Genomic DNA, 11,318 nt, shown 5'->3' on the forward strand with positions numbered 1-11,318 from the left:
TTAGACTATTATCCTGTAGGGATTGTAGATGCTGTTGAACACAAGGGAGGAATTTGGTTCCTCTCTGCTAATTTAAAATTTTCTTATAAAATTTTTAGGGCTGAATCAATGTGTAACTTTGGAAATTGATGGTGGTGGGCGAAGATGGATCTGCAGTGCGGTTTATGGCAGCCCTCAAGCCACTAATAGAGAAGAATTATGGAGTCATCTTCTTGATATTGGTTTGTACAATCAGGACCCGTGGATGGTGGTTGGGGATTTTAATGATATTTTGAGTGTTCATGAGGTGAAGGGGGTAATTTCTATTCGAATCGCAGTAGTGTCTTTGCAAGTACTCTAGATTCTTGTGGTCTTTTTGATCTGACAACCTCTAGAAGACGGTTTACTTGGTTCCGTAAAATTCAAGAAAATAAAGAAATTGGATAGAGCTTGCTGTACTACAGAATGGCGCCTTCTTTTCCAAAAGCTTTTGTTGAAGTTCTCAGTCGTTCCCACTCTAATCATTGTCCCCTACTTATCCAATGTCAAGGAGTTCCTATCAAGAAAGGAAACTGGCCTTTTAGATTCCAAGCGGCATGGGCAACGCATCCTGATTACAAGGCCATTGTTTAGAAATCTTAGGATAGTACAGACTTTGGCATCCATAAGAAGTTGTTGGGGGTTCAAGAAGCTTCGTTGGAATTCAACTCTACGGTCTTCGACAATGTTTTTATTAAAAAGAGGGTATTTAAGGCTTATTTGAATTGTATTCAACGAAAAATGGAAGCTGACGATGATCCGATTTTGAAGCACAAAGAGAAAGAATTGAGAGCTGAGTATAATCTAGTTTTGGCCCAGGAAGAATTGCTTTGGTACCAGAAGTCAAGAGATCAATGGGTTCGGTATGGTGATAGAAATACTAGATTTTTCCATATGCAAACCATCCTTAGAAGAAAATCTAACAAGGTTCATGGGTTGCTGGTCAGTGATGGGTCCAGGTTTGATGATCCGGAAGTTTTGCAAAGAGAGGTTGTTCATTTCTTCAAAAATATTTTTTTGCTCTACTGAGCCTGTTGAGGTTAATTGCATGGGAGAAATTCCTATGCCATCTCTTAGCCAGGATGCTTGTGATAATTTGTCTAAACCAGTAATAATGTTGGAGGTTAAAGAAGCCGGATGGTTTTCAAGATTTTTTCTTCAAGGAATATTGGGATGTGGTGGGTCATGAGGTGTGGCGTACTGTTCAGAAAGCATTCTTAGGGGAGACGTTAAGCCATTCTTTGCTGGAAACTTTGATTGTTCTTATCCCTAAATACGACCCTCCAACTAGATTGAAGGATTTTCGGCCAATAAGCCTTTGTAATGTAATTTATAAGCTAGTGACTAAAGTGATGGTTAATAGATTACGGCCATTTTTGGATGAGATTGTTAGCCCAACTCAGGGAGGGTTTATACATGGTAGAGGAGCGCCTGATAATATTATTGTGGCCCAAGAAGTTCTTCACTTTCTTAAGCGGACAAAGTCTAGAAAAGGAGCTATGGCTTTTAAGATTGATTTAGAAAAGGCTTATGAATAGAGTTGATTGGAATTTTCTTAAGCACACTCTTGAATCTTTTGGCTTTCCTTCTCTAATTATTCGGCTTGTAATAAATTGTGTTCAGGCTTCAAATCTTTCTATCCTTTGGAATGGGAATAGATTGGACAGCATCCAACCTCGCAGAGGGCTCAGGCAAGGAGATCCAATTTCTCCTTATTTATTTATTTTGTGCATGGAGAGATTGGCGTGCTTCATTTCCAAACAAGTTGAGGAGGGTATTTGGGATAGTGTGGCTGCTTCTAGAGGGGGACCTAGAGTTTCTCACTTGATGTTTGCAGATGACCTCCACCTTTTTTGTAAAGCGAAGAAAAATCAAGTTCATAATGTTGTGCACACCTTGGAGTTATTCTGCAAAGCTTCAGGTATGAAGGTTAACATTGAAAAATCTAAAGCTATTTGTTCTAGAAATATCTCTAATAGAAGGAAGGAAATGTTTTCTGGTGTTTCTCATATTCCTTTTACTAGTGACCTAGGTAAATACTTGGGGGTGAATCTTAATCATCCTCGAGCTGCTAGGTCTATTTTTTCAGACTCTTTAGAGAAGATCAAGAATAAGCTGGCTAGTTGGAAAGGTCGGCTCCTTAACAGAGCAGGCATGCTTTGCTTAATTAAATTTGTTTCTTCTTCTCTTCCTATTTATCAGATGCAAGTGACTCTTTTTCCTACTTTGATTTGTCAAAAGATTGATTATGTGCTTAGACAATTCTTTTGGAAGGGAAAGGTGGGGGAGCGTTGCTTAAATTATGTCAAGTGGAGCAAAGTTGTCACTCTAAGAAAATATGGAGGCTTGGAAATTAGAGATACTCAATGTGTAAATTTTGCTTTATTAGGAAAGCTTGTTTGGCAGTTACTGCATAATAAAGATAAGCTTTGGGTAAGAATTATGTTGGCAAAATATTTATCTGGGAGGTCTTGCTTTTCACCCAATTTTTCTAATAATGTTTCAAGTACTTGGCGAGCGATTTATAAGACAATAGAAATGCTTCGTGATGATTTTGATTGGTGTACAGACAGGATGTCTCAATCCTTTTGGTATCATGCTTAGTGACCATGTGGAATGCTAGCTCCTTTGGTTCCTTTTGTGCACATCTCTGATTCTAACTTGAAGCTAGAAGATGTCTGGCACCATAGACATTGGCGGTGGGATATTCTTTGCACAATAATTCTGGAAGAAGTTAAACTTGATTTGATGCTCTTTGATCCTATCAAGCAGGCAGGAGATAAAACAAGTTGGTTTTGGACAAACTCAAATACTCTCACCTACTCGACTAAAAGCGGGTATGAATGACTATTGAAGAAGAAATTTGGCTGGAATGATAATGAAAATTGGCTTTGGCTTTGGCGCTTCAGAATACCGGAGAAGATAAAGTGTCTGCTCTGGCTTTGTCTCAAAAACAGAGTTTCCACAGCTAGTTACCGGTTTCAAAGAGGTATTGCTACTTCTGATTTTTGTCAGAGATGTTATCTTGCTCTAGAGGATATTAACCACTGCTTTAGGACTTGCCAAAAAGCTCGTCAGATTTGGATTAGCTTAAATTTGGGAATGACTGCTGAGGACTCTAGTTTGGATTTTGTGTCATGGATTCGTTCTAACTTCAACAAAATGAGTTTCTCTTTGCAGCGGCCTTTTGGTGGATTTGGAGGGACAGGAACAATGACATCTTCCATCAAGATGATCCATAGAGTAAGGAGAAAATTGTTCACTTAGTTCAACATGCTGCTCGAGATTTCTCTAAGGTTATTACCAACCAAAAACATATTATTCCTTCCTCTTTGCAATATAACTGGGAACCACCTCCAATGAATGTCTGTAAAGTGAACTGCGATGCAAGCGTTTTTGAAAATGAGCAATTAGCTGGCTTTGGATGTATTATTAGAGACAGCATGAGAATTTAGATGAAAGGTTGTTCTGCTAGTATACCTCTTTCTAGTGTTCTCTGTTGAGAGCTTCATGCTATTTGGAAATGGCTTGTTATGGCTTGGGATTGCGAGTGCAAAGAGGTCATATGGGAAACTGATAATCTTGATGCGTTTCTTCTTGTTTTGCGAGGCACAACCAGCATGATTACGAATGACTCTGATCTGCTTGACAAAATCAAAGAGATGCTTCAGCGCAATTGGACAGCTACTTTAGTGCTCATCCAGCGCACAGCAAACAGAGTGGCTGATTTAATGGCTAAGACTGCTGCTTTAAACAAGCAGGTGTACCTAGAGTGGTTACTGTCCTCTAATAATTTAGACATTATTATTAGAGATGAGTACTACTCTTTCTCTTAGGTCCTTTTTTCTTTGTGTTATGTTCAGTCACCAAAAATCTTATCTTAAAAACATCCCACGACGGTTTTTAAACAAGTATTTTGTTTAAGAGTGTCTAGAATATTTCTTAAAGAGCCATGAAAAAATAGAGAATTTGATGTATTTAGGCCAGTTTAGATAAATAGTTTAATTAAGTTGTTTTTGAATAATAGTTTATACAATAAATATTTATATTAAAAATAACTTATAAATAAGTTATTTTGTATTTAGAGTTTTAGTTCTAAAAGTATTTATTTTAAGAGAAGAGTGATAAAAAGCTTTTTATTTGAGAGAAATAATTTTTTTAACTTCTCCATAAGCACTAAAATAGCTTTTTAGAAAGCTGCAATTTGATTTTAGAAATTGTACCAGACATTGATGCTATACCTTTTTATAAGTTAAAAGTAAAAAAAAAGTAACTTATGAACCTATACAAATGGGCCCTTAATGTATTTAAATACGTTAGCTATATTTAATTCCTCTTTAGATATGTTGACGAGGGAAAAAGTATTATTTTTTACAATTAATCTCTACATACAAGTCATTCAAATAAATAAGTTCAAATAAGTAGTTTTGATCTAATTCAGCTGCATTAGCTCTAATACCTTCGTTGTTCTAATTGAATTTGAAAAATATTTCTTGTAAAATTCGATTCAAAAAGCGTCCAAATTATCACAGTATCGCCTTGCTGTAGTAAATGACAAGTTCCTTGCCACCAGAATTGGGCTTCTTCCATTAATTGATATATGGCAAACACCACATACTAGTTTTCAGGCATGTGTTTAGCTTGTAGAGCTCTCTGCATAGCTTGAAATCAATTGTTCGCCTCTCTAGGGTTTGTCGTACCCCTAGAGATAGGAGTATTCATTTCCAGGAAAGTGGATAAGGTCATCAGTCCTCCGTTGAGTTCATTTTCCTCCATTACCGCTCCCATTTTCGATCTGTTGTCCCAAAATATCAGCTGTGACCTACATAACAGCAGCCATATTTCCTAACGCATCCATAAAGTTCACTGGGTTGTTGTTGGTCGATTCTGGTTTCGCATTACTGGTGCACGAAACTAACTCCGCACATTTCGCACAGATAGACCGGCAAGTATACCGGGACGCCCAAGTAATATGTCAGGTGAGTGAGGGTTGATCCCACGGAGATTTTTGGTTTGAGCAAGCAATGGTAACCTTGCAGATCTTAGTCAGGTGGATAGAAAAGATAGTTGTCATGAGAAAATGCATAAAACAAATAAATAAATAAAATGTTAGTAGATAGGTGTGAATTTATTGTATGAGAACGGTTGAGGCTTCGGAGATGCTTCTTCTTTCTGGATTAACTTTTCTCACCATCTACTGTAACTTCTGATTGATTCATTCTATGGCAGGTTGTATATAATTAACGCCAGGTCAGCGGTCATTAATCTCATCTACTTCAGATCAAATGCCAGGTCAGCTGTCATCCAATCTGAACGGTGGTGAAGCAGTAGCAGTCCATTCCCTTAGTGATCCTACTTAAAATGCCACAGACAAGTTTAGATCTTCCGAATAAGAGAATGCTGCTCCTTGGGTTCTAGCCTATACCACAAAGGCCCTAATCGCCCCGCACCTCGGCTGAACTGATGTCTCGAGAAGTCCCAAACGAAGCCGTGGATTAGCCGTCTAAGAGATGTATAATCAAGCTTATGGTTCAATACTATCTCATCAAGGACTCGCAAGAACCCATGTAGAATGAGGATGATTTTCATGGGTCATCCGATTCATAAGGTTGAAGAATGAAGATACATCTTAGAATAGAACTAAGCGTAGATTGAAGTGGAATAGTGATATTATTAATTCATAAGAATCATCAGCAGAGCTCCTAACCTTAACCTTAGGAGGTTAGTGACTCATACTGTACAAAGAACAATGTAATTCAAAAATATGGAATAAAGTCAGGTAGAAGATCCTAAACATGGGTGATCTTTTCCTATATATAATAATCTGCTAACTCAGAATTACAGAAATAAGACAAACTAGTCTTGTAGTGCGAAAATTCACTTTTTGAGCCCACTTGGTGAGTGTTTGGGTTGAGCTTGGAGTGTCTCCACGTGCTAGGACTCCTTAGGTGCGTTGAACGCCAGCCCTGGGCTCCTGTTTGGGCATTGGACGCCAACTGCTCCCTTTTGGGCGTCCAACGCCAGGAAGAGGGTGGAGTACTAGCATTGAACGCCAGTTTTGGTCCTTTATTTACAGAGCAAAGTATGGAATATTATATATTTCTTGAAAGCCCTAGATGTTAGCTTTCCATATCCATTGAGAGCGCGCCATTTGGACTTCTGTAGCTCCAGAAAAGCTCATTCGAGTGCACAGAGGTTAGATCCTGACAGCATATGCAGTCCTTTCTCTGTCTCTGAATCAGACTTTTGCTCAAGCTCCTCAATTTCACCCAAAAAATACCTGAAATCACCATAAAACACACAAACTCAGTAGAATCCAAAAATATGAATTTTGCACTAAGACCTATGAAAACATAATAAAACTTAAACAAAACATAATAGAAACTATATGAAAATGATGCCAAAAAGCGTATAAAATATTTGCTCATTAGAACACCAAAATTAAACTGTTGCTTGTCCCCAAGCAACCAAAAACAAATTAGGATAAAAAGAAATAGAAGGATACAATAAATCTCAGAGTTTTCAATGAAGCTCAATTTCAATTAGATGAGTAAGCCCAGTAGCTTTTTGCTTCTGAATAGTTTTGGCATCTCAATTTCCTTTGAAGCTCAGAATGATTGACATCTTTAGGAACTTAGAATCAAGATGATATTATTGATTCTCCTAATTTAGTTCTATTTTATTCTTGAACACAGTTTCTTTTGAGTCTTGGCCGTGACCCTAAGCGCTTTGTTTTCTAGGATTACCACTGGATACATAAACGCCACAAACACTTAACTGGGTGAACCCTTTCAGATTGTGATTCAGCTTTGCCAGAATCCCCAGAAAGTGGTGTCCAGAGTTCTTAAGCACACTCTTTTCTTTGGATCACGACTTTAACTGCTCAGTCTCAAGGTTTTCACTTGACACCTTCACACCACAAGCATATAGTTAGGGAAGTAGCTCATTTGAATTGTTTAGGCTAAGAGATTTCCTTTAGACCCTCCTAACTATTGATGCTCAAAGCCTTGGATCTTTGCTCTTGCCTTTTGATTTAAAGAGCTATTGGATTTTTCTTTTTCTGCTTGCTTCTCTCTTTTTTTTCGTAGATACATATAAATTTATTTTATTTTTTTATTGCTTTTTGCTGCTTTTTCTACTTCAAGAATCAATTTTTAGATTTTTCAAATTACCAATAATACTTCTCTTTTATCAGCATTCTTTCAAGAGCCAATATTCTTAACTCTAACATCAAACATGCACTGTTTATTCATACATTTAGAAAGCAAAAGCAATGCCACCACATCAAATAATTGAACTTATTCTTAATATATAACTTGAAATTCAAGTATGTCCCTATTCTTTTTCAATTAAAAATTTCTTTTAAACAAGGTGAGAGATGCATGGAATACTTCATAGCTTTGAGACATAGAATAAAGATGATCATGCACTAGAAACAGATAATAAAACAAAATACATGGAAAACAGAAAAAAATAACATAAGCAATAAGGGATTAAGAGAACGAATCCACCTTAGTGATGGCGGCTACTACTCCTTCTAGAGGATCCAATGGAGTGCTTGATTTCTTCTATGTCACGCCCTTGCCTCTGTTGTTCTTTTCTCATAACTCTTTGATATTCCCTCATGCCTCTTTGATCTTCTCTTATTTCATAGAGGATGGTGGAATGCTCTTAATGTTCCATCCTCATCTGATTCATGCTGGAGCTTAATTCTCCTAGAGAAGTATGTAATTGGTCCCGATAGCCTTAGGGAGGAAAATGCATCCCTTGAGGCATCTCAGGAATTTCTTGTTGAGGAAGTTCCACATGCTCTTGTTGACAATGTGTATGCTCTCTAGTTTGCTCCATCCTTTTCTTAGTGATGGGCTTGTCCTCCTCAATAGGGATGTCTCCTTCTATGACAATTCCTGCTGAATTGCATAGATGACATATAAGGTGGGGAAAAGCCAACCTTGCTAAGGTGGAAGGCTTTTCAGTTTTCTTATACAACTCTTGAGGTATTACCTCATGTACTGATGATTGGATTTTTGATGGTTTAGAATTTCACAAATGAAATCTCGTTGCAAGTATAGTTTCTAAACCAACAATAATCCTTTCACACAAAAGATTATTTGTCACTAAAACAAACCCCTAAAATTAATAACCGAAGTATTCAAACCTCGGGTCGTTCTCCCTAGGAATTGCAATAAAGCGTTCTTGTTATTGGTTATGAGATATTTTGGGGTTTTTGAGATTTTAGACAAGAAATATAAATTGCAAAGAAAATAAACTAACAACTAACAAAGCTCTTGGCAAGATATGAGAACTAAAAGTCCTATCCTAGTCATCCTCCTCAATTGTGACTGCAAATTGTTCATTGCTACCACTTAGTTAACTTCTAACCATGGAGGAAAGTCAAGTGGATGAATTAACTTGATTCCACAAGTCCTAGCCAACTCCCAAGGGAAAGACTAGCCTTAGTGGTATCCAAATCAATTAGCAACTTCTAATTATCAATCAACAAAGGAATTAGATAACTCAAGCGTCACTAATTACTCTACCTAGGCCAAGAGGAATAAAATCTATACTAAAATCCAACCAAGCATTTCATCAAACACTTGGAAGGCAATAAAAGGAAAGCATAGTAAAATTGCAAGGAAAGTAAATCTACACTACTCAATTGCAAGGAATTAAACAACAATAAATCAAAGAAAACAATAAAGGAATATGAAAACATAAATTGCATTAAAGAGAAATAGAAGAACAAAAGTGCAACAACATAAAAGTAGAGAATTACAAGAATTAAATGCTAGACTAGAGAGAGGAAGGGTAGAAGACGAAGAATTACAAAGAGAAAGGAAAATCAAAGGATGAAATTAAACTAGATCTAAGAGTTTCTAATCTAGATCTAAAACCTAATCCTAATCCTAGAGAGAAGTGAGAGCTTCTCTCTCTAAAACTAACTTTCCCTCCAAAACTAAACTAAAATAAACTAATGGTAACTAGTGTAAAGTATGTCAATTTCCTTTCAATCCTTGGCTTAAATAGCATTAGAAATGAGTTGGATTGGGCCCACAAGGCTTTAGAATTCGCTGGCCACGAATTTGCATTTAATGAATCACATGTAAATCGGCACGTCTGCGTACCGTGCGCGTGCGCGCCCTTATGCGCGATATGACAAATCTTATATCATTTCGAAGCCCTGGATGTTTGCTTTCTAACGCAACTAGAACCGCATCATTTGGACCTCTGTAGCTCAAGTTTTGGTCGATTAAGTGCGAAGAGGTCGGCTTGACAGCTTTTGCGATTCCTTCATTTCTTCATGAGTTCCCCATTTCTACATGCTTTTCCTTCATTCCCTTGATCCAATCCTTGCCTCCTAAATCTGAAATCACTTAACAAATATATCAAGGCATCTAATGAAATCAAGGTGAATTAAATTTAGCTATTTTAAGATCTAAAAAGCACGTTTTCATTCTTAAGCACAATTAAAAGAGAAGTTGATGCATGGAAACTTGTCTCTCAACAAATTTTCCTTCGACAAGTATACCGAATTATCGTCAAGTAAAACTCACTATAGAGTGAGGTCGAATCCCACAAGGATTGATTGGTCAAGCAACTTTAGTTAGAAGAATATGCTAGTTGAGCTAAACAGAATTGAGGTTTAGATGCAGAAATTTAAATGACTGGAAAGTAAATAGCAGAAATTAAAGTGCAGAATCTTAAATGGGGAATTGGGGTAATGCTCATAAAAGTAAATGGGAGAAATTAAAGAGAATGGGTAAGATCAGAAATGGGGAGATAATTGGGTTTAGGAGATGTTGCAATTCTCCGGATCAAGTTCATTCTCATCTCTTCCTCAATCAATGCATTCATTGATCTCCTTGGCAATCTTAAGTGATTGGATTCCAATTCCTTGGTAATCCAATCTCTCAAATCTTGATCAATAGCCAATTCCTTGGTCAATTGCTCATGAGAAGAGATGAAGTATGGTCACTGATTATACCACATGCATTCCCAAATCAAGTATTGGTAGGATTATAGTCACATATCCATCCAAACCCAAATTGGTCCAACATGAGAAAGCATTTCTAGCATGATCTCTTCATTCCGCTTCTAAGGTTCCGAAGAGATCCAATTATTGAGAGTTTCTTTTCCAAGACAACTAACCAATTGAATTAAGATTGAAAGCTTTCTAGTAAAATCAAGAGAAAAGATAGAAGAAGAAGAATGAAAACTAATATTGATCCATCAAATTACAGCAGAGCTCCCTAACCCAATAAAAGGGGTTTAGTTGTTCATAGCTCTAGGAATCAAAATTGGCAGAAAAGAAGAATCCATGCTAGAAGTACAGAAAAGTAAATATGTAGAGAGTAGTTCCCAAAGTTCCCAAAAGCTCCTAGCTAGTTCAAAACTACTCCTATATATACTACTCTTCATGATCTTCTAGTGAGTTCTTCAAGTCTTGGATGTGGGCTTTGGACCTTGAGTTGAAGCAATTCTCATCTTTAGTGGGCCCAGCTTGCAGAGAGATATGAATTAGGCTTGGGCATTTAGTGAGATTAATGTGGAATACATTTCTGGGTGCGAGAACGTTAGTGGCATTCACCTTTTCCACTAACGTTCCACCCTTATATGCCCACGTTATTCTCAACGTTAGAAGTCTTAACGTGACTTCTAACGTTCCTTCTCAATTCTTGGCCAACGTTAATGGGACTCACTTTTCCCATTAACATTGGCTTGTGCCCCTTTTCGCAAACGTTAATGGGAATCACTTTTCCTATTAACGTTGCTTGCCTCTTGCCCCCTATGTTAGGTCTCACGTTAGCTTAGCTAACGTAGCTCTTAACGTGGGCATCTATCACCTTCGAGAGCGTTAGTGACACTCACCTTTGTCACTAACGCTCCAATTGCCTTAAGCCCCTACATTAGAACCCACGTTAACTAAGTTAACGTGGCTCTTAACGTAGTAACGAAGCCATCTCCCAACGTTAGTGACAAAAGTGAGTGTCACTAACGTTGGCTCTTTGAACCCCACTCCACGTTAACTTTCACGTTAACAATCTTAACGTGAGAGTTAACGTAGGCAATGCTAATGATCCAACGTTAGTGACAAGAGTGAATGTCACTAACGTTGGCATTGTTGATCCTCTTCCACGTTAGAGTTCACGTTAACTTAGTTAACATGACTCTTAATGTGGGGCATTGCCTAGTTTCCCAACGTTAGTGGTGTTCACTTTTACCACTAACGTTGAGGAGAAACGTTATTGGAGTTCACATTTCTCATTAACGTGGAGTCCTCTTTTTCTTCTACGTTAAGT

The sequence above is a fragment of the Arachis stenosperma genome, chromosome 3 (assembly GCF_014773155.1).
Source record: "Arachis stenosperma cultivar V10309 chromosome 3, arast.V10309.gnm1.PFL2, whole genome shotgun sequence".
Lineage (NCBI taxonomy): Eukaryota > Viridiplantae > Streptophyta > Magnoliopsida > Fabales > Fabaceae > Arachis > Arachis stenosperma.